Below are 23,422 nucleotides of genomic sequence, written 5' to 3'. Positions count from 1 at the left end.
AGCGGGAGGAAGATCCAGATGTGAACGCCCAGCAGACACTCTTGATGTCATAGAGGGAGCTGTTACTAATGCAGTTTAGTTCTAGTCAACAGCCACACTCCAGGGGATTTTCCCCTGTGAAAACGTTCAGAGAAGAGGTCCCCAAACTCCACTAGGAATCCATTCTAATGTGTAGGTTTTCTCCTGTGTTGATGTATTTCCGTCTCACTGTTTTCTCCCTTCTTTTGTCCTCTTCCACATTTCCTGAGCTCCCCTTCGCACTTCCCTTCCATACCCATCCAGTAGGCAATGCTACAAATGTAGTAGTGCTTATTCTATATTAGTTGTTACATATAAGAGTTTGATCGCGAAACAAAACAGCTCAAAATTGTGCTCCCTAATAAGGATTGGAATGAAGGATTTTGTGTGGTGTTAATGTTGTCATCTTAACATGTTTTCTATCTGCTGGTGTATAGAAAGCTCCTAACTGTTTTGCCCAAGCTGTAATCTCTAGCCATATAGCTATTGAGGACGTAAAATGTAGCTGGTCTAGACTGAGACGTGCTTTAAATATAAAGCACAGATTTCAAAGACTTCACAGGAAAGACAGAATGCAAAAATCTAGTAAATTTTTATTGGTTGTACATTGAAATCATGATACATTGAATTTATGAGATTAGGTAAGATATGTGATCACAATCAATTGTACTTAATTGAAAATGTTTTTAATGCTACAGTATGGTTGCTAAAATATTAAAATTACATATGTGGTTTGCGTTTGTTACTTACACTATAGTTATGTGGAGCATAACTGTTTTCAACTTTGAGAAATAATTCCAATGTAATCGATTAGGTATTTTCCCCTCTAGCAACATATTTGAACATATAAGATGATTTCATAAAAATTCTAACAAAATTCATAATTCTCTTACAAGTTTAGAAAGAACTTCTGTTCATTCATAACTAGCACAGGAAATATTTTCATAGACATGTGAGTATTATTTTAGTTACTTCGGTATTAGCATTTTTTTCTTAAAATTCATTTTTTTAAATATACAGTCATGCTGCAGTTCATGAACTTAGTGCTTTCTGTGATTCTGGTCATGACTCTTTTCCATGATTCCAGAAGGAATTCTATGGCCAGAATCATGGAAAAAAAAAATCAAGTCCATGAGGTACCACTGCATTTCTTTGGAATGTGGGGATTTGCCTTTTTGTATTACATATTTATATCACTTAATCATATTTAAATTGTGTCTGCTTAAAATCTGGAAGCTCACATTGCATATAGAAGAGAGACACTTTGTCTTCTGCATCACAGATATTTTTCTTAATTTAAAGTTTGTTAAATAATTTTGATTATTATTTTGCTGCGCTGAACATTTTAAAACACTCATTGTACTCAGAGTGCTTATCTTTTCTTTCCCAACTTGCTTCCTGTCTTGCCTGAAGGAGGTTGTAACCTCTGGCTGATAATAGTTTTTTACAATTTTTTTCTGATTTACATTTTTACAGTTGAATAGTGAATGTATCTGGAATTTATTTTTGTATAGAGCGTGAAGCAGGAATCCAATTTAATTCTTTTAAAGACAGTTGAAAATTTGGTATTTACTATATGAACCACACCCTCCCCAATGATTTGAAGTACTACCTTTAACATGCAGCAAGTTTGCAGATATGCTGGAGTCTGCATTTGGAATTCTCTGCTCTCTATCATGTCCCATGAATGTATTTGTCTATTCCCAAGCCAACATTTGCGAAGCAAATATCTCCTAAGAAAGCTTCCCTCATTTTCTGGGCCACTATTGTTCATTCATCTATTCATCCACTTACATACAAAGATTGTTTTACCTCCCTCCTTCCATAAAACCATTGGAATGTCTAACATAGTTTAGAGACATTTAATAGAAAACAATCAACAATTTTAAGCAGAAGTAAATGTAATATAAGGAGTCAGGGTTTTACACAATTGATGTAAAGCATTTAGGAGCAATCTCTAGGCTGGGCTGCTGGGAATAATATTTCTTTCTGGCCCAAGGGGAATCTAACAGTCTCCTACCCCCAACAGGAAGTAAGGGAACCAGAGAGCGGTCAATCAGATGTTGACACCAGGGACAGTTGGTGATAAGACCCCAAGAATGCTTGGCTCTTAATCCATTTCCTGCTGTGCCAATAAAATAGATGAAATTTATTCCATGGGAAATGCATGCTGTTTATTTATTAAGTGTGGAGGGAAACTGCCTTTGGACTGTTAATAAATATCCTCCTATATTAATTTGCATGGAAAATTTTGTCTGTAAAAGTGATAGACCACAGAAGAAATGCATAGTAACTTGGTTTATTTAATTCAAATGACAAAGTTGGAAACTTTCTACTCATTTAGTATACAATCATACAAAAGTTGAAATTTTCCATTGTAATTCTGTGAACAAATGTAGATTGCTTTGTATATTTAAAATGTCTTTCCAGGTAACGTTTTATCCCCAAATTTGTCCCTCTAATCATTAATTAGCAACTGTAGAAGCTGCATTGAAAGTCTGCGTTCTCCTAGTTAATATCAAACTATATAAGACACAAAAAGGAAATAAAACATCCAACACCATTTTGAAAAATTTTAAACTATATGTTTGAGTAGGCACATAAAATTGCAGTATAAAATATCTGGAGATGATTACTTGTATTGGAGACTAGTCAAAGTAATCTACTGTTCTCCCACTTTCTTACACATTTTTAAAAGATAATGAAATCAATTTTAAAAGATAGTTGAAGCCCCAATTGGTATTCACAATTGTGGGCAGATTATGCTGATAGCTATGCTTATCTATCAATTCAAATGTGAAATCTGTCACTTGCAGTATGACGTTGAATAAATTACTTAGCTATTCTAAAATCCAATTTTTATATCTGAAATGGTCTATGCACCTGTTTTATAGGAACATAATGCTGATTGAATGTAGCTCAGTATGTAAGCACCTGCTGGGCATGCTTAGCAAACAGCAAATATTATTACTTTCTGTGTGAGGTAGCTTTCAACTCCTGATTTTATTAGAAGCAATATGTTTATGTGGGCTCATTCTCTGCACTTCTGAGTCTAATGCATAGAAATCTTGGGGTCAAAAACCTCATGTAAACATTCTTTCATGTCATCATAATGAATTTTTCTGGTTGCTATATGAACAGAACAATGTCTCAAACATGCAACGTGGCTGTTCACTACGAGCTAATCTTGCTAAAAATGTATGATCTGCTCTGAAAATGTGATACATCATTACATGTGAAACTGTGTGTCTTCACAGAAAATAGCTAATGGGTTAGGAAAAGTTTCCATTTTGATAATATGACTGTGCTTATACAAAATTTTAAAATAGGAATGTGGTTACATTTCTTTGTTTTGAAATTTATTTTACTTCTTTCTTCATTTATTTTTGAATTTTAAATTTATTTTGTACTTTATTCTTTCTTTATTTATTTATTTTATATGATCCCCTGCAAAACAAAATCAAAACACAATCACACACAAAATGCCTGGGCTGTAGTTGAGTGGACTCAAAGTTTAATGAGTTTTGTGATGAAGGTCCTTCTAATGTCATCAGACAGGTGAAAGTTCCAGTTGATAGAGTTGTACAGATAAAGCTTTAGTGATGTGTTCAGAATTGATTACATTCTTAAATGATGCCTGAAGTAATTTACTCCCTGTATGGTATAAACTGTCCCACCTAGATCTTTGAAACCCAACAGAATAGTAACAAGGCTCCTCTCACGAAAGCAACTTTCTAGCTTTGAGTAACATATGACCCATTAGGAGGAATTATAATTATGGAAAGAAAAGAGAGACAGCTTTTCTATTTCTTGCAGTGAGAACCAGTCTGCTGAGAAGTTACCGCTTAAAACACATTGCATTGCTGCTTTCCTTAGGAAAATATAGAGGATCCATCAAAATGCGCGTTTTGTTTATATGTAGAATTTTATTACTTTGGAACTGCTTAGAATCAGTTTCTGAGCTGGTGGCTATAACAGTTGCACCACCTAGAAGTAGTATGACCTTTGATAGCTACACAGCAAGAGCCCTGTTTGCCTGGTTTTGTCAGCAGTGGATGATGAAGGGGATCTAGCAATGCTTGAAGCGTGGTTGGTGCCGTGGAAGTGATAGCCACAGTTCTTCCCGTGTGAGCAGGGCAGTGGCCAGGTGGGACATTAGGAAGGGTGACTCGTACTTCCCTTACCTGATGGCCAACACCTGAACACTTGAACTCATACTTCCAGGCTTTATTCCTCCGTACTCTTTTCTCCAACTGTATTCCACAGCACATATGTTCCTTGGGAACCTTCTCTGTGGTATACTAGGTATGTTGGGATATTCTAATAGTTTCATAAACATTGCAACTAGCAATGCAACCACAATTTTGTCTCTAACCCACTGTTTCTTAAATACATTTAGCCAGTGCTGCACCATTATCTCCAAACTGGTAGAGAAATAAGTTCTTTTGCAGAGATCTGTGATCACCATTAAATGGCACATACCTCTTGAGAGGAAGGTTCTTGTAGCCAAAGATTGGTAGCATTGCTTTTAGCTGTTTTCCCTAGTTCCATAATATAAACACAGCTCCAGTCCCTTCTTGATGGCCACATTTTCACTGAATGAGAGGGAAGTTTAAAATAGGATCAGAACTGGAGAGGTGATAGAGTAAGGCAGACAGCACAGGTGGTGAGGAGAGCGGGCACAGCTTGCCCTGTCTCTAATTCCTTTATATTGATTTGAGGATGGATGGTAGGACGTTCTACCAGAAATGAAAAGAAAATCAAAAGGTGATTATCCACTAAAGAAAGAAAATGTGTGAATGAAGTGGAGCTAGGAAAGTGCATGAAGAATTCTAAATATAAGAATACCGGGCTATATGTGTTTATGCATTTCATATTTAAATCCCATGGGTCCATCTCAACTCCTCCAGTGATTTTGCAGGAATTTTCACAGTAGACTACGTAAACCTGCTGCTCTTTCAGTACTGATGTAAATTATGTGACATCTCATTTACATGTGAAGGTTTATTCCCAAATTAAGGACAGTTTGATTATAGGGGCCACGACCAAATCATTTCTTCCTTGGAACTGTTTGTTGATAGAATACATTTGGCACCAACACACAGATGTTAAGAATCATTGAAGTAAGTCATTGCTGAAGTGTTTACATTTACCTAGAACAATAGCAACTGATGTAAATGTAAGAAATTTCAACAGAGTGAAGTTCATGCCAACAGGTCATGCAGGACTTGCGTTAATGTAACGATGACTTTTATTACTCAAATATATCGATGCTCTTCAAGATAGGAGTGACCTCTGGGATTGGTTCAACAGAGGCAGACACCATAACAGTCACTGGCTGGTTAGCCAGTAGGAAGGGTGACACTTGAGTTTCTAATTAAGTTCCTGAAAATGGGTAATGATGCACCCATTTCTGAATGTCATATTTCTGGGATATTCTGAATGCCATGTTTCTGAATTTGCTCAGAGTTCTTATATCTATGAATTACCAACTTAGTTTGGCCAACATTTTTCAAACTGTTTGGTTTGTGGAAGAAAATGTCCATTGATGATGAGGAGTTCTTTGAAATTTATAAAGCCTTTTATACAAAGATGACCGTAAGGCTTTTCTCAGAATTAAATTGACATTTAATCTGTCAACAGATAGTTTTTTAAAAAAGGTATCTATAACCTTTTTATACAAATTTGAATATTTAGCAATTTTGAATATTTTCCAAGGTAAGTAAACACAGTAAGGATAATTAGTGTAAAGGAAAATTAAATTTAATAACCTATATGTATATAGACGAATAATACCCTTCATTTTATTTTTGAATTTCCCCTCCTTTTTTCCAGTACCAGGGATCGAACTTAGGACCTTCGGTTTGCCAGGAAAACATGGCACTCCTGAGTTCAATCCCTGGTACCTGTTTTTGATTTGCTAAGATAAAAGATGAATATAATTGCAAATATGTAATGAACAAAAAATTGTAAAAGTAGAAATGCCCATGATCTATGTAGATCTGCTTTTATGTTTATTTTTAATGGTTTTACTTATTCATCTTTGTCACTTTAATATATTTAATAACTTTCATTTGTGTGGCTATATGTTGAAGGGTCATTAAAAAAACAGAGTATCTGTCATGATTCAGTGAATGACTAGATCATCCTCTGTACGAAACTGTTACCCATTAATCTAAAAATTTTAATAACATAGAAATAACTTTTTGCAGCACTGGATTTGAAGTCAGATAAACACGGGACCTAGTCCTGACTCTCGGTCTTGGCCTTGGCAAGCCAGGCCCCTCTGACATCCAGGAGGCTTTGTATACCCTGAGAATCACAGCAGCTATTCAGGAGAATGCTCGGTCCTCATTCCTAACTTAATTAATGCCATCTTAGAAAGGAAACCACTCTAGAAGTAAAAACAGCTTCTACAAGGCATGTGGGTTTGAGGGTGGTCTTCCTGCATTTATTCTTCTAATACCTTCAGACTCTGCACTGGTGTCCGGCCCCATGCTGTGTGGCCCTCCCCGTACTTATGTGAAGTAGGGCTGGGACACACTGAATAGCCTAGCTCATCTTCTCCTAACCTGGGCTCAGAGGACTCAGAGCCTGTGCCTGCTGAGGTCCCATAGCTGAGGGCCTCTGTTAGCAGGTGGCACAGTTCAGTCTCTCCAGTGACGCATGCCTGCCCTTCCGGGAAGGCCCCGCTCTGTCTCAGACAGGCTCAGAACTGTCCCCGGGGACACTGCTCAGCAAGCGCCAGTCATTCCCAGAAGGCCTCACCCAAGTGCTTGCTGTTCTGCCGCTTCACTTGTTTTAGAAAAAAAAAAAACATATGGAAGACTGGCTTTTTCTTAGTTCAAATACCTTTTTTTTTTTCAGCTTTAATTGAGTTTATTGGTACATTTTGGGGATACAGTACAGTTACATTCATTGTTGGGAATTTGTACCTTTACATGACAGGTCTTGGTTCTCATTTTTTCCCCTTACCTCTGCCCTCCCTTCACGCCCTCCTCCCCTCCCCATCTACAAACACTTTATTTCCATCTTTACATTATCCCACATTTTTTTCTTTTCCCTTATTACCCTTCCCCTGCCCATCCCACCTTCCCTACACCTATAGCCCCTTTCTTCCCATTTCTAAATGTCAGTAATCTTATTAGGATCTTCTGTATTATTGCAGATTATTCACACCAGAGAGACTATTCTGTATGAAATACCTTTTAAAGGAGAGTTTTATATCTGTGCCATGAAGGACAAAAAATTATCACACTCCATAAATGGAAGGTGACCGCATGAATAAACATTAAAAATAAAACATGTTGGAAAAAAGTCTAGGAAGAACAAGCTCCAGGAGTGTTAGCTCACTCTGTGCCAGCATCGGGGTTCATGGAGTCACCAGAGTGCCGAGTGGAGATACTGGCCTGTGGTCACCAGACCTGGAGAAGTGTCCTGAAGGGACTTCCTCCCCCTGACTTCCAGTCACTACCTTCTTCGGTTTGCATCCCACTCACTGGTGCACGCTGGTCTCCCAGCAAAGATCTCATGTCCCAGGAGGCTGACCTGTCTTTTCTGCTTATAGGTGTCCACACTGTGCAAAAGGCTCTGGGTGCTTTATCTCCTCCATTCCCACAGCAGCCGATGGCACCAGGGCTGTTATCTAGGTGCCACCCCTGGAGATCCAGGGACCAGCGGTCAGCTATATTAGGCCACACCGCAAGTCAGTAAAAGCTGGATTTTGAACCCAGAACGTCTGTGTCCATAGCCCTAGCTCATTAAGTACTGTAGTCTCTGAAATGAACTCACCTCATTCTCACACTAATATATACCCATACCCACATCAGGACGTTATTGTGCCCGATTGGACATTTCTGTTTTTCTAACAAATAAAGTAGAAGTTGTTTTATTAGGAAAATAGGCAACATAAAATGTGATGGTTGCCTATTAATAGATCATCACAAGTGCCTTCTTTATAAGAACAGATTACCACAGTTTCCAAATGGTAGCAGAAAAAGGGAGTGTTTTCCTCTGTCATGGTCCTTGCAGGTGAATGCACAGCAAGTGGAATGTCTACAGTGCAATGCCAGAAAAAGTTGTGTCTTTAATGATGGCCATTAGGGTGTTTAAAATGATCAAAGCTGTAATATAAATGTGATTAAAACATACTGTGGATTGTTAGCAATAAGGAGTGCTTTAATAATGCAATGCTGCTGATTTGCATCTGCCTAATGTTTCTTGTCCTCAAAGGAATTCTCAAACTCCCACTAATTGACTCTTAGAAAATTCTTCTAATGTATCATTTGCTTTGACTGGGTAGGAGATCTAAACAATGATCACTTAAGCTATTTCATCAGGATTTTCCTATAAACACCGCGAGCAGAGAAAGCAGAAAATGTACTGCATGTCTCTGTTTTGCTTCAGCAGTGTTATGGAAAGGGAGACAAGAAGCTACAGTGGGGATAGAGTTGCAGTGTGGTTGGAGGTGGAATTCCTACAGTGTGTGTGTCCTGATCCCCAAACCTGTGAATAATCGGGGTTTGTTGGCAAAGAGGAATCGAGGCTGCAGATGGAATTAAGGTTGCTAATTAGCCGAGTTTATGACTGGGAGATGTTCATGGATTGTCTAGATAGGCCCATGACAAAGTCCTTCAGGGGAAGCAGAGAAGGAGACCCAGCAAGGTGACAGAAGGAGAAAGCCTTGGGTTTCTCGGTCTCTGGCTTGAGAGGGAGGAGCGAGGCCATGAGCCACAGACAGTGGGCCCTCGGGCACATGGATTTGCAGGGACAAGGATGTGTGTCCACCTCCGGAGAGAGCCGGGCCCTTGCCAGTATCTTGATGTTAGTCCAGGGTGACTCATCTCCTTGACCTCCAGAACTGTTAAGATAACAAACTTGGGGTGCTTTAAAGCCACTTCACTTTGGGTAAAATTCTTACAGCAACAGTAGGTGCCTAATACAGATTTCTAAACAAAGGCGATATCAGCAGAAGGGGGAAGAGAATGCTGCAGAGAGGGTCTGATCACCAGGCACCCAGATGTAACCATGGAGGATAAGCTTTCATAAAACTTAAGGAGCACCTTCAGGTTGCTGTTAGTTAGTCATCTTTGACAAGATATGTACTGGTTCATTATTGGAATGTCTTTGTGGAATTCAAGTTTTTAAGGGGCAAAAAATGAAACTCCTTTTACAGTTTAGTCACAATCAGCGGTTTGCCTGCTTAGTTATCCAGCTCGGCACAGCCACTGGGAGCTGCTGCTGTTACAGTTCTCACGGGTGCACATCCACGGTGCTTTCTGCTGTGCGCATCTGCCAGGGGTGCAGAATGGGGCGAGGGTCCAGGGTTGGTATGCGCCAAATACACGGATCCTGTGGGACACCAGAGCTGTCACAGGCAAGTGCTCGGCATGCACTGTACATTGGTGGTCTTTGTTGTAATTGTCACTGTCGTCATTGTCACCTACATCGCTGCTCATATTGGTGGCTGGAGGTATAAAGATTTCCAAACAATGAACTGAGAAAACCTTTAATACTTCTAGAAGTCATATTTAACCCTTATTATATAAATCTTTTGTTTACTTTAAATTTGATCACAATTATAAACTACATTAATATATGTTCAAGTGGTAGATTTTTAAATATTTTTATGAACTCATATAAAAATGTATCTAGCAAAATTCAACATTGTATTTGGATATTTATTTCCCTATTGCTGTGGGCTTGTGTCTAGAGTACCCCCAAAGCCTCGTGCAGTCATAGTTGAGGCTTTTTCAGAGGTGGCTGGATCCAGAGTGTGTGACACTGGGATTGATTCATGGCACAGTGGTAGGCTCAAGGGCACTAGGATTAAGGGTGTGAGTGCTACCTGTTCAAAGTAGTCTGGATAAGATAAAAGGAACAGAAACATATTGTTAAGTTTTTGCTGTCTTCAGCTTGCCATAAACTGGTTCTCCTCTGCCACGCCACCCTGCCTTGGAGCCAACCAATGATGGGCTGAAACTTCTACAAACTGTGAGCTAATTAACCTTTTCCTCTTTAACTTGGGGTGTTGGGTATTTTTTCTTTGCAATGAGAAAGGTAACTAAGATACCCATAAGGTATTTAAATGCAAATAATTAAAAATAAAGTTGAATAAATTGAATTACTAAAATTAAGAATAAAATAAATTATTTTTATATATTTGCATAGGTCTATCTTTAAACTTTTATATAGTATAGATCTTCAATTTTTATTAGAGGAAAAGGAAAAAAACTTTATAATAATATTTCTGATTTTATATTCTAAAATCATATCTCTTTGGAAGTTCATATTTTTATAAAAGTTTTTGATTAATTATATTGCATTGATTATATTATCCACTTTCAACTGTCAAATATTAATGAAAACAAGCCCATTATTTCTGTTCAGAAAAGCTTAGTTTTAAATCCTGTAGAAAATATCAGCATGGGTCAAAAATGTGAACATTAATTTTTCAACCATGGTGGTTATAACCAGCTTAGTGCCTGAGTTTGAGGCTCTGATAATTTTACAAATAGACTTTTGGAGTATGGGAATTTATAATAAAAAAGCAATTATTGTACAAGTCTGAGCCAGAATACATTAAAAACACTTTTACTTAATCACATATTGATTGCTTTATAAAATTTAACCCTCCATCACCATCTATAAATATATAGTTTTAATGATTTTAAATGTTTGGACAAACATGATATTCAGAACTAGAAACCAATTTTGGATATGTAATTTCAAATATTGTTCCCTTTGTTTTTAAATAAGGTGATGTACCCTCATCTGGGAAATTTTTTATTTTAGTGAACTGAATAAATGACACTCATTAATTTCCTTAATGAATATTATCATATTTCTTCCACAGAGGAAAGACTAAATGTTTTTATTTGTATCAGCAAAGCTCACAAAATGAAGAATTATAAGCACAGTCAACGATGGTACTAGAAATACCATAAGAAGTTGGAATTTCCAGCATTATGAGAGTTAACCAAGTGCTTAGTTACACGGTGGTTCCTTAATGGGCTCTAGTTTTGGAACACTCAAATTCTCCTAAGCTCATAAAGGGTCCAGACCCTTGACTACACTTTGAGGACAGAATGGTGTTGATGGGGCATGATGTAGTTATTACCAAATGCTGTCCAGACTTGAGGATTTTTCAGGAGTTGCCTAGTGTGCTGCTCGTGTGCTGCCTTCTGACCTCAGAAGTGTCATTTACCATGGTCATCGGCCCAGGTGGTGCTCCTGGTGTTGTAGGAGACAGATGCCCCTAGGTTGACCACATCCCTTCTGGTCAAGAAGGGCCACAAATGGTGCAGAAGGCAGAAGGCTGCTTCCTTGCTGGTTTTATTTGCATCACACCAGTAGATACTGATCTTATTCCTTGCTTGCTATGTGCATTGTTTTGTGGTATACAGGTACTTTCAAGATATTTTACTGTCCTCACTTTTGCTAAGGGTATGCTCTTAATGGTTACATGTTCATACTATGACATTATATGTACTTCTGCACATGACAAAAATCCTGAAAGGCATCAGTGTCAAAGTGATAACCAAGTGCTTTCAAGTGTAAACCACAAGATCCCACCAGAGTTAAAGGACACGAGTTTATCCACCATGACCTTGACTTATGTACTCGAGCAACAAAGCATTCAAATGCACAGGTAGCTCTCCCTAAAGTTCTCTAAAGGAACTCGGGAAAGAAAAAATTACTTTGATCATAGCTCTCCAGTCATCATTATCCATCCCTTTGTTTTTTCTATCACAACTGTCTTCTGATTTTGTCTTGCTTCGAATGAGATTTGCTGATGGAACTGCAGTTATTTTTTTATTAATCTGACAATTTGTCATATGCTGTTATCCATTGGAAGCCTCAAAGGAGGGACTGTGCTTTTATTTTATCTTGCCAGTAATTTTGCCTGCAGAAGCACTGATACTCAAGCCAGAGTTTGGCAGTAGGTGATGTGAATTAAATTCAGCTTTATAGCTCAGTATGGTGTGGCCTTTGGAGGCTCATAAACTTTGCAGTTTGTGCCTTTTCAAGTTTAAATTTTTATTTTTGAATGAGATACTTTTACTAAAACTGTCATGCTTTTTTAATTGTTATAATCCCACTTGTTGATTCTTGCTATTATTTTCTATTCTATAGGAGTTCTCTTCAGGAAGTCTTTGGTTATGATTTAACTTCAAGTTCTTCCCCTATGTTTTCTTCTAGCAGTTTCAAGGCTTCTGGTCTTGCACCTATGTCTTCAGTCCGTTTTGAGTTGAATTTGTAGAGCGGGAGAGATGAGGCTGTCCTTTCAGTCTACAAGGGGGATACCACTTTCTGCGCCACCATTTATTGAAGAGACTGTCTTCTCGGCCTCTTTGGTCCAGTCTCACATAACTGTAGTGATGAGGGTTTGCTTCTGTGTCGCCTCTTCTGTCCCATTTGTCTATGTCTCTGTTTTTGTGCCACTACGTTGCTGTTTTTTAACTAAGACTTTGTAGTTTAATTTAAAATCCCGTATTGTGATGGTGTTTGTGCTTAGGATTTCTTTGTTTATTCTGGATCTTATATGGTTTCCATATGAATTTTAGGATTTTTTAAAAGTTCTGTGAAGAATGTCACTGGTATTTTGTTGGGGATGCATTGAATTTGTAGGTCGGTTTTGGCAATATGACCATTTTTAGGGGAAATTAACAGAGTGAAAACACAGCCTATAGAAGGGGAGAAAAATCTTTGTTACTCTTTCAACAGAGAATTAATATCTAGAATATATAAAGAACTCAAACCTTACACCAAAAATCAAATAGCCCATTCAATAAATGGGCAAAAGAATTGAACAGACATTTTTTTAAAACTACAAATGGCCAATAAGTATTGAAAAATGCTCATCTGTATCCATCGAGGAAATACAAATCAAAACTACACTGATATTCCATTTCACCCTAGTCAGAATGACTATCATCAAGAATACAAAAAAAAAAAAAAGTAAATACTGATGCAGATGTAGGGTAAAACGAGTCCTTTTATACTGCTGGTGTAAACGTAAATTAGTACAGGTGCTATGAAAACCATATACATGTTCCTCAAAAAACTAAAACTATTGCTACAATTCAGTCCAGCTATATCACTCCTTTTGGTTTGGCTTAGATGTCTGCCAAAATCCGTGTGGTCATAGGTGGAGCTTTTTGGAAGTAGCTGGGTGGAATGTGATGCTGGATCAAGGGTTTGTAATTTATGAAATTAGTCCAGTGATCAATATGGTATGGCTCTGGGTGGCACTAAGGGTGCCCCACCTTGACTGTGAGTGCGACCTGCCTTAAGGGTAGGTAGCCTGGATAAGATAAAAAGGACAGAAAGAGGGTCTCTGGTTGCTTGTCACTTGCTGCTTGCTGTTTCCCTGCTGGCTGCCTTCTGCCTGCCCTGCTTTGCCATGTACTGTTTCTCCTCTGTGATGCCCCTCTGCCTGCCACCGTGCCTTGAAGCCTGCTGATTATAAACTGAAACCTCTATAGCCTGTGAGCCAAAATAAACCTTTAACTTTGGGTGTTGGGTATTTTGTCTCAGCAATGATAAAACTTAAGACACCTCTTCTTAGGTATATGTACACATGAAGGAATAAAAGTGAGCAGACTATAGGAATACCTGCAATTTATATTTACTGTTACACAATTCACAACAGCCAAACTAGGATACCAGTTTAGGTGTCCATCAACAGCTGGAATAGATTAAGACAATGTGATATTTGTGCAATGGAATACTATTCAGCTGTAAAAAAGAACAAAATTTTGTTATTTGCAGAAAAACGGGGACTAAAAGAAGTCAAGGTCAGAAAGACAAATATCACAAAAATGTGGACTCTAAAAAAAAGATAATGTGAAAGTACAAGGGCATCTCTTGCTAGAAAAGAAAAAGCAAATAAAGAAGGAAAAGGCAGTGTGGCTGTAAGGCCTGGTATATGACCCAAATGTAGAATATGCCTTGAAACACAGTATCGTGTAAGATCAATAGGTACCAAAAATAAAAGGAATTGTAACACTGGGGGTAGCATAAAAACGCACCGGAGTGTTCACCTGAACATTGGAACCTGTCAGTTGTGATTTCTTCAAGAAATAATTTTGACTGATTTCAGTCATACTAATTAATATCACTGAGTCATTTACACAGGACTCAATTTTTAGCTTACAGATATACCAGAATTACTACTGACAGCTGTAGCAAATTTGCATCAAGTTTGAACTTTGTGAGCCTATAAGGTTGGGTAATATGGGTGTTTAAAAGTTAATTGCTGCTGGTGCTGGGGACCTTTTTCAAATATTATATCTATTCCATCAGGTTTTTGTTTTTTATTGTTAGGAATATTGTATAATCCACATGCATGCATAAAATTCACTCTTGTGTACTTTTAAGATTGTTAGAAATCTATACCCCTAACAAACCAATGCGGTAATGCAAATTTAGCCTGCTGACATAATTACTCAAAGAAAATAGCTCCATTTTATGTCTTCAAAACATCTACCCTCAGAATTCTAACTTTTGTGTAATTATATGTTTTTCATTGAAATTAACTTCATGTTTGAATTGCTTTGCCACAGGGTAAGGCATTTCCAAGATGAATTTTCCTGCAACCACATAAAACCTATACAACTTTGATCCTTTTGCAGCCTCAACTGTAACTCTAGAAAACTTTCAATAAGCATAGGTTGATCACCAGTGTGGCGAAAGGCTTGTTATACAGGTTCAATTACTCACAATGGAAAACTGAGAAGCCAAGTTCAAATCTAATTTGTCTTTATATAAGCCACAAAAGCACATAAGGAAATCATTACATGGAAGAATGCAACTTATAGGCTCATATTTCCCAGTTAGGGTTTTTTTTTAAGTGATCTAGGTTGTATATTTAATGCTGAAATGAAATAAGCATACTGTATTCTTTTCCATTCTTTCTTCTTCTTTTGTTTGATGTGGATCCATAGCACAGTTCATTCTGTCTTCAAACCAAAGTGAACGTCCAAATGTATTGCACACAGTCCTTTCAAATAGGAAAGCTTCCTTTTGGAAAACCCAGAGTAGGGCTGTCACACAGTGGCAGCTGGCTTTCAGACTCATCGGGGGGCTAATGCCATGCTGCTTTTTCTGTGTTAGCAGGCAGGTGAGCCCTGTGCAGCTATAAGGGTATACTGAGGCAGAGAAGGCAAAGCAGGAAAATTTAGCATCTCAGGGATGTGGACACCATGCTCAAGAAATGCAATGGCTGGAGCTGGATGTGGTGGTGCATGCCTGTAATCCCAGCACTCGGGAGGCTGGGGCAGGAGGATCACTGTGAACTCGAGACTAGCCTGGGCTACACAGTGAGTTCCAGGTTAGTCTCAGTACATAAGTGAGACCCTGTCGCATAAAAAAGAAAAAAGAAATGCACTGGTTCCATCTAGACCAGCCTAACTCTGGTTTTGTGTATATCATATCCATTTCCTAATGGGATACTCATAACCAAAAGTATACTTTGGTGGTCTCAGAACACCTACTTCACTCGTGGCCAGATAGACTATATAAACAATATCCTAGAAGCCGACCATTCATCTCTACCAGGACCCAATAAAAGCTCAAAAATTCATTATTTAAAGGAAAGGAGTCATTTTTCAAAGGAAAAATAAGGTATGGTTTCCTCCAAAACCTCAGGGGAAAGTGTTACTGGTCTCCTCATGAGAGTTGGCAAACACAACACGAAGCATTATTGCAAAGCCGCAGGGCAGAGCAGAGTACAGTGGAGCCCTCGCTAAACCTGGGTCCTACCATATCCGCTGGCTTTACTGCTGAGGGTCAGAATAGCTCATTGACTGTGCTCCCTGCAAGATCCAAAGGCGCTGTTGAGTGAGGAGACTTAGCAAATTGTCTTTTAGCATTTGAGGGTGTTCTGAGTTTCCTCAAACCAATGATCATCTAGAAAGTTTCCTGAGACTGCAGATTTTGACGTGGCTGATCCTGCACATGCTCTGGCTTAGAGGTATCAGAGAGTGGCATCGGAGCATTTGAAAATACACTGCATTTCATCAGTTACACATTTCGTTTATTGTGTAAAATGATATATGATTATGATATATCAATATACTCAGTATTTGTTTGGATTTCTCATGCCAGGGAGGTTTGAAACTTGAGGTTTGAAGGAACACAGTGATAGGTTACTTTCTTCCCTACTGGGACACTGTAAACTACCCTTCAAAAAAGAAATGAACTCCATAACATATAATTAATTGATCAATTTGGGCAGTTGATAGTTTCCATACTCCGGTTGATTTGCTACAGTGAATACCAAGTGTAGAACAGAAGTTAATAACACTTGAGTATGTTTATGGGCATCAAGTAATTTTTCAAGACCCTGTATCTTTTTTTTCTGTCAAACTGGCCCATTAAACAGAAGAAATAATTAATTACCATCACATCTTTCAAGTTATTTTTGGTGACACTAATTTTTGTAATTCTCCCACGAATACAGATTTTTGTTCTGTTTTGTTTTGTTTTTTAATTTACTATAGGGAAGGTGGTCCACAGTTTCAGAAACTTATATTTTGCTCTTTTAACATAATATGCCTCATTCTTTTATACGTACTGTGAATATATGTTGCCAGTATTCAGTTTAACAGTACTTACAGGCTAGCTCCATGGGCCCACTCGAACCATTATTAAATAAAACCAGGGCAAGAGGCCATCGCCACTGCACCTGACTTTGATTCATTCTCCACTTACCACCACACCATGGCAGTATTATGTGTCTTGGAGAAAGTGTGTCAGTTGAGATGATGAACTTAACTATCAGTAGAAGATATTCCAGGCATTCTACTATGGCTATTCCTTTATCCACAGTGCACATGGACACTGGCTATTCTGAAGAGGCTTAGAGGATGCATGATTCCCATATGTGACTGTATAGAAGAATCCTTTGTCAAAGGGCATAATTGCCCCTCATTCAAAACCCCCCTGAGTCTGTAGAGTTCCATTATGGTAACTCATGATGGTTTCCACACTCACATCTAGAATTTTGTTTATAAAGATGAAATAGAACCTTTATAGACTATATACAGATTTCGTTACTAAGGACCCCACATAAATTACCACCATATTCCCTAACATGAAAAACATGTTGGTCACTCACATTTTCTCTTAGTGACTAAATGCTGACATTTCTTCTCCACCAATCCAGACTTCACCATTGCCCGAAGGTGTAATCATAACCCTTGTCTCCTGCTGCGGAGGACAGATGGGAGTAATGAAAGGAGCAGAATAGTACATAAGATCCTAATGAGATAATTGATCATGTGAAATAGGAAGAAAGGGGCTAAAGGTGTAGGGAAAGTGGGAAGGGTAGGGGAAAGGGAATAAGGGAAAAGAAAAAAATATGAGAAAATGACAAAATGGAAATGAAGTGATTGTAAAGGTGGAGGAGAGGAGGGGGTGAAGGGAGGGCAGGGACAAGGGGGAAAAATGAGAACCAAGACCGGTCATGCAAAGGTACAAGATCCCAATGATGGATGTAACTGTACTGTATCCCTGAAATGTACCAATAAACTCAATTAAAAAAAAAGGAGCAGAAAGATATGCATACCATAGGAAGAGGACTCCTCATATTTGCACTTATTTGAGACATTTTCAATTCTCCACTGAACTGTGCATCTGTCATGAACTAGTAACGGTTGGTAGAGTTGGAGCCTCAACTGCTGCCCTCTGGTTGTGTGGGAGAAGCACTGACAGCACCCAGAGAATGATGGAAACGAGGGAAAGGAAAGGGACTCCGTAGTCTGCGTTCCAGACAATGTGCCCGGGCTGCAGTTACAGTGCAGGTCACCACATACCTGGTGATAGGACTCTGAAGGCACCGTCCCGAGTCAGCACAAGTGGCCCAGAGGACCAGGAAGTGGATGCAGCCAGTGCACCAGAAGGGCCAGATTGCAGCAGTGCTGAGCTAGATGGCTCAGGTCTGAGCATCACCAAGCTACTGCTTAACTTCAATGATCTTGACCAAGTTAATTAGTCAATGTGCTGAGCACCCACTGTTTTCTGCTCTGGAAAATAATTATAAAAATAATAACTCATAGAATTTTTTGTGAGGATGAGATAAATCTTCTAGAATAATATTGGTACACTGTAAGAAACTGTAAGACTTCTATTATGATTAGCATTACCTATTAGCATAGTGTTAGCTATTGTGATTACTATTTCATCAAATAATTTTTATTTCCAGGGTATTGCTGAGATATTGTCATGTCCCCAGTTTATTTCCCAAATTGTCACTTGAGTACTTCCCTTATTTTAACACAAATCATTTTGAAAACTTGGAAAGGAGTGAGGAATTCTTACCCATGCTATCTATATATTGATAGACATATTTTCTTTGATTTTATCTCAATTCCCTCTTCAGTGTCTATTAGTAATGTAGACAGTACAGAAATTTAAAAATAGTCACTTATTTAAAGCTAATGTACAGTTAATTTCTTTATATCTTATTATTGAGGTAATACTTTAGGAATTAGAATATGTTTCCTGTTTTCAGAGGCCTATCACTGATGTACTTATAGTTTTCTTAGTGGAAGGTGCTGATAATCCCTGGGCCCCAATTTTCCATGCCTTGTGACACTTTGTATGAAATTTTTCAGTCTGTACTCTCAACGATCCTATTAGGTACTTTTGGTTCTTGTTTTGTTACTCTGTTGTACGAGCAATAATATTACAAGGTTGCAGCATATACCAATTCGAGTTTACTCACTGTATAATTTAGGTGTGATTTATATACGTTACGGTTACATCAGGATTAGTGTTCATGTTTCCACCCAGACTCTGGTTTTTTTTTCATCTTTAATTGAGTTTATTGGTACATTTTTGGGATACAGTACAGTTACTTTCACTGTTAGGATCTTGTACTTCTACATGACAAGTCTTGATTCTCCACCCAGACTCTGCTTTAATCATAATGTATTATCATACAATCTTTTCCCTCTCTGCACAATAAACACTTGTGTATGAGACTGAATCTTACTCAAAAAGGACAGAATCTGCCACTCTGTGTGGAGCTGTGCATATACAACAGGAAGGATTTTAATTCAAATTTAGCCTCAAGGTTTGATAAAATGTGATGTAATTTGATTTCCATGTAAGAGCAATTATTGATACAAGTTTCCTTCAACTTTAAAAATTCATCAGAAGGTTTTGTAAGAAAAATAAGAAAATAAGACACCATTGAATCTGAAAGAACCTTTCACAGTAAATTTATGAGAATTAGTGTTCCTGTTCCTCTATTCTGTTCCTGTAAAACCATTGAATAATGCTGTTATTTACTTTAAACTGAAGACTTACACGTTCAATAATTTATCTGCAGAGTTAAATCTCATCTTCAGGAGTGATGTTCTTTTGTTATGACGTAGCTTTCCAGGAATGAACATTTTGTATTCTATGCTTCATGTTCATTTTTATTACTTCATTTTGCAGCCTAATCTTGGCCAATCTTAATGACAATAAACCTCCTTAAAGGAGAAAAATGATGATTTAGAGCAAGTGTATGAGGCGTAATGGAAAATATGGTGACGTTGAACTTTAAAAGTGTTCCACAGTAAGAGACATATTGCCATTCATCGCCATCGTCGGCCTCCCCTTCCTTTGAAAACTCTTATCCCACTGTCCTTGCCACTTTCTGGAGCAGCTCTGGAATCCTCTTGCCTGAGTCTTTTGTTGAACTATCATGGCTGCCTCCATGTCCTGAATTGATTCAAAACCTTTAGAGATGGCCATTTTAATTTTGAGGAAGACCCCAAAGTTACACCATGCCAGATCTGGTGAATGAGGTAGACCAGAATGCTCTGTACTGTTTGGAAAACCCTGCCTTTCTGACCCTAAACAGCAGTATTCATTGTACTCTCACACCTCTTAAAGACATGCAGGGAAGAGGCCTTCACAACTGCTTTGAAGTGAGCGAGATTCATGGCTATGTGTCTTTTACTACTACAATAAAAATTGTAGGTCTGGGGATTTCACTAGGTGGTGCCGCTGCCTGTCTCACAAGTGCAAGGACCTGAGTTTGATCCCCGGTACCCCCCAAAGATTTTTTTTTTAATTTAAACATTCACCATATATTTTGGTCATACCAGTAAAAATGGAGCCCACAGCAAGCTGTGAGGCTACTCGTGAGGATTTATAGGTAGATAGCTCTAGAACAAGGGAAAGACAAGTGTGCTGTAAAAAAGTCTTTTACTAACTTTGCATCTCGATTCAACTCAGCTCCACAAGGCAAGGTTAAGACCTGCGATTGTCCCACGGGCCCAATAGCACCTAAGCTCACCAGGTTCAGCGTGATCATCAGCCAGTAACGAAGGACCCACTGGCGTACAGTTGGTGATGACTCAGTGCATGGGAACTGCCCCCCCCAGCCTTTCTGGTTTTGGAAGATCTCAGTAAAATAGTAATGAAGACAAGAAAAGACCAAAAGACCTAAATACTTCATGCGTTGTAGAGAAGAAAAGAATGACACTTCATGCTCACATTCAGGCTTTTGAAAATTGGCATATAGAGGTTGTTAATGAATATATCAAATACAAATGTTTTTTTAAAAAGGCTTAATTTTCAACACAAGTGAAAGTGGGCCTAGGGTGTTGGAGAAGGCTAACTGAAGCACTTTCTTCGGGAGTTTGGAAAGGCCAGGATGGTTATCTGCATAAGAGAATTTACTTCCTATCGTCATTTTCTCATGATACCCAGTCTCGTAACAAAGGAGTATTTATTCTATGCTTTAGAGGAGCCTTGTAGATTTTTCTGTCATTTTATTGAGTTAAATTTTAGACTCAAGAAGTAAGTTCTCTAAATCCTTCATAGACATCAGAAAGTGCACTCTGTTTTGCTGGACGGGAAAGTCACCTCCCAGCCCACCTCCCACACTTCAGATTACTTGTGTTGACTGATCCAGCCCTTCCCACCTCCAGGAATTCATTTGCATCTTTAGACAACTGGGGCTACTGTGTCCTTTGGTGACAGAGGTGAAAGCAGGTTAACTGCTAGGCTGTGGGAAGGCTGCCTGCCCCAGACTCTGTGTCACTCCCCACCCCACAACCCGTGCTGGTAAAACAAGAATAACATTAGGACCTACTTAGTGGATAATTTGAGAGGTAAAACAAGTAGCATCTGTAAAACACATAGAGACCTACTTTATTTTAAATACTTGATAGTTCTGATGAGTTTGTTTTTGCTCCACTGATTTTACAGCCACATAGCAGTTTACTCTGGTTCTCTATATAATCTAAAGAATGCTCTTCCCCCTACGGTTTGGTTTCCCATGCATAAAAAGACTGAGTTATGCCATCATATTTGTGTGTGTTCCACAAGCAGTTGTTTAACATCCAGACTGGGAGAGTCTCTTCACAGGATTCACACCCAACTTGTGTCAAATCCCCGCAGGCTTTCTGCCAGATGTTGTCTTCGCAATTTTGAATATGTAAAGTATTCTAACACTCACTGAACATTTATTCACGGAATGTACGTAGACTCTGAGTAGGAATCAGTGAACAGAGAGGTGAGGCTTCAGTCCGTGGAGATAATCCTTACATAGTGACAAAATGACAAAAAACAGGTAAACTCACAGTAGCTTTGTTTGTTTCCTGTCTATCTCCTTCCAAAAAGGCTCAGTCCATCTGCTGGAAATAGCCACAGCTCTCTAAGATCTGGGACAGCCTCTTTCTGGAAACGTTCTTTTGCGACTTTCATTTGTTAGTTTCTTACAGTTGACTTTACACTCAAGCTAAGGCCTGAAGATGCACACAGATTCACTTGCCCCCTTCCCAGACGACCATGCAGGGCACTTCCAGAGGGACCCACCCCGGCTGTGCCCACCCGATCCTTTACCTCTGAGTCGGACATCATGCAAACACAGAGTGCAGGATACACTTTTGCTCCTTACTCAGTTTTATATCTTAAGGTGCTAGGGACCGACCCCAGACCTCTGAGTGACACCCCTTAGATCTGTCCGAGGCTTGGGCATCAGTGACCCCTTCACTGTCCCTGCCACACCACACACCCTCTACGATGAGGACACTGTGAAGGTGACTTACAGAACTCTCTTCTGTTCACTGTAACCTGGCCTTGAAATTGCCCTGAATCAAGACTATACTGCTTTTCCCCTTGTGGGTGACTTGCTATTCCTTCCTGGATATGCAAAGAAATAATAATAACCACAAAAGAAAGGCAATTTACTCAAGATGTGCTTTCCTTTGCAGTCTTTCTTGGAGTGTGATTGTGCCCCTTTGACCCATAAAGATGACTTCTAGAGCTTCCTTCTTTGAAAGACTGTTTAATTATTAAAAACTATTTAAAATTTTACTGTATCTTTTGTTCTCTGCTTCAGGTTTTTGTATTAACCACGTATAGTGAATCATTCCTTTTTTGACTCTTATCCAAACATTTTCAATTTCTGCAAATTACTTTCACCTTCTCTCTTTTTCTTTTATCTTTTTTTGCATTCCTGTGAAAATATCAAGCCTTGTTTTATGGAACACATTAAAATATTATCTATGTCTAATGTAGTTACTGCTTTAAAAATTTATTTATCTAGGTAATGATATTGTTTGAGCTCTTGATTTTTCTCCTTGCTTTATTTGTGTGTTTGTTTGAGACAGGGTCTTGCTACGTAATCCAGGCTGGTCTTGATTTCACTGTGCAGCCCAGACTGGCTTCAAATTCTCTGTCCTCCTGCCTCAGCCTCTTGAATGCTAGAATTCTAGTGATGTTCCAGTATACCCAGCTTCCTCGTTGATTTATTATACTTTTTGTTATTCTTTTAACTAAGTCAACTTGTCTTCTAATTTTGGTTTTGTTTACTCTGCAGTCTTAGCCACATGAAGAACTGTCCCCCACTTACTGATTTTCTGTAGCTTTTGCCTGCTGATCTTTGGTAGCGATGGAGACCATGATTGTGGTTTATGTTTCCATCTTTGGTCTTGCTGGGTTTCTCTTACCCCAGGTTACACTTTTGTTGCTTACTATGGATGAGCAGATTCCCCTTCATTTGATTCCCTCCTTGTGTTTAGTGCTTTCATTTGCCCTCCATCTACAGGTAAGAGGCAGATCTGCTCTCCCACCACCTTATGGTCTGAGGGACTCAGGAAGACCAGACGGCTGTGGCCACTCTGGTGCCGTCCTTGGTGGGCATCGCTGTTGGGACCTGTGGAGAGTCCTCTCCAGGGTCCTCTCCTCCCTAGGCAGGATTTGGGGTACAGGCTTTGGCCCAGCTGGTGGAAGATGCTCAGCCTCTCCACAGCCGCAGGCACCCTGGCCATGCTGAACAAGAAGAGAGGTGCACGGAGCCAAGGGTCTGGAGACCCCGACGCTGTGTCACTATGGTTCTGGGGTGCTGGTGAGCTCTGTGCAAGCCAGGACCTTCCAGGCATGGCATCGACATCTT

The 23,422-nt window shown here is 38.9% G+C and overlaps 1 protein-coding gene across 1 annotated transcript in view; it reads left to right on the top strand.

The window, feature by feature from the left end:
- The first annotated feature begins 9,978 nt into the window (after positions 1 to 9,978).
- Bank1 (B cell scaffold protein with ankyrin repeats 1) overlaps positions 9,979 to 23,422 on the top strand; it is a 212,253-nt gene continuing 198,809 nt past the window's right edge. The window contains exon 1 of the mRNA XM_033756173.1: positions 9,979 to 10,011. The gene's annotated coding sequence lies outside the window, so the exon portion shown is untranslated. The remainder of the gene's footprint in view (positions 10,012 to 23,422) is intronic.

The sequence above is a fragment of the Fukomys damarensis genome, unplaced genomic scaffold, assembly GCF_012274545.1.
Source record: "Fukomys damarensis isolate Sample0158 unplaced genomic scaffold, DMR_v1.0_HiC HiC_scaffold_25, whole genome shotgun sequence".
NCBI classification, from domain to species: Eukaryota; Metazoa; Chordata; class Mammalia; order Rodentia; family Bathyergidae; genus Fukomys; species Fukomys damarensis.
The sequence above is the reverse complement of the archived record's forward strand: the minus strand, read 5'-3'. Positions and strand labels throughout refer to the sequence as shown.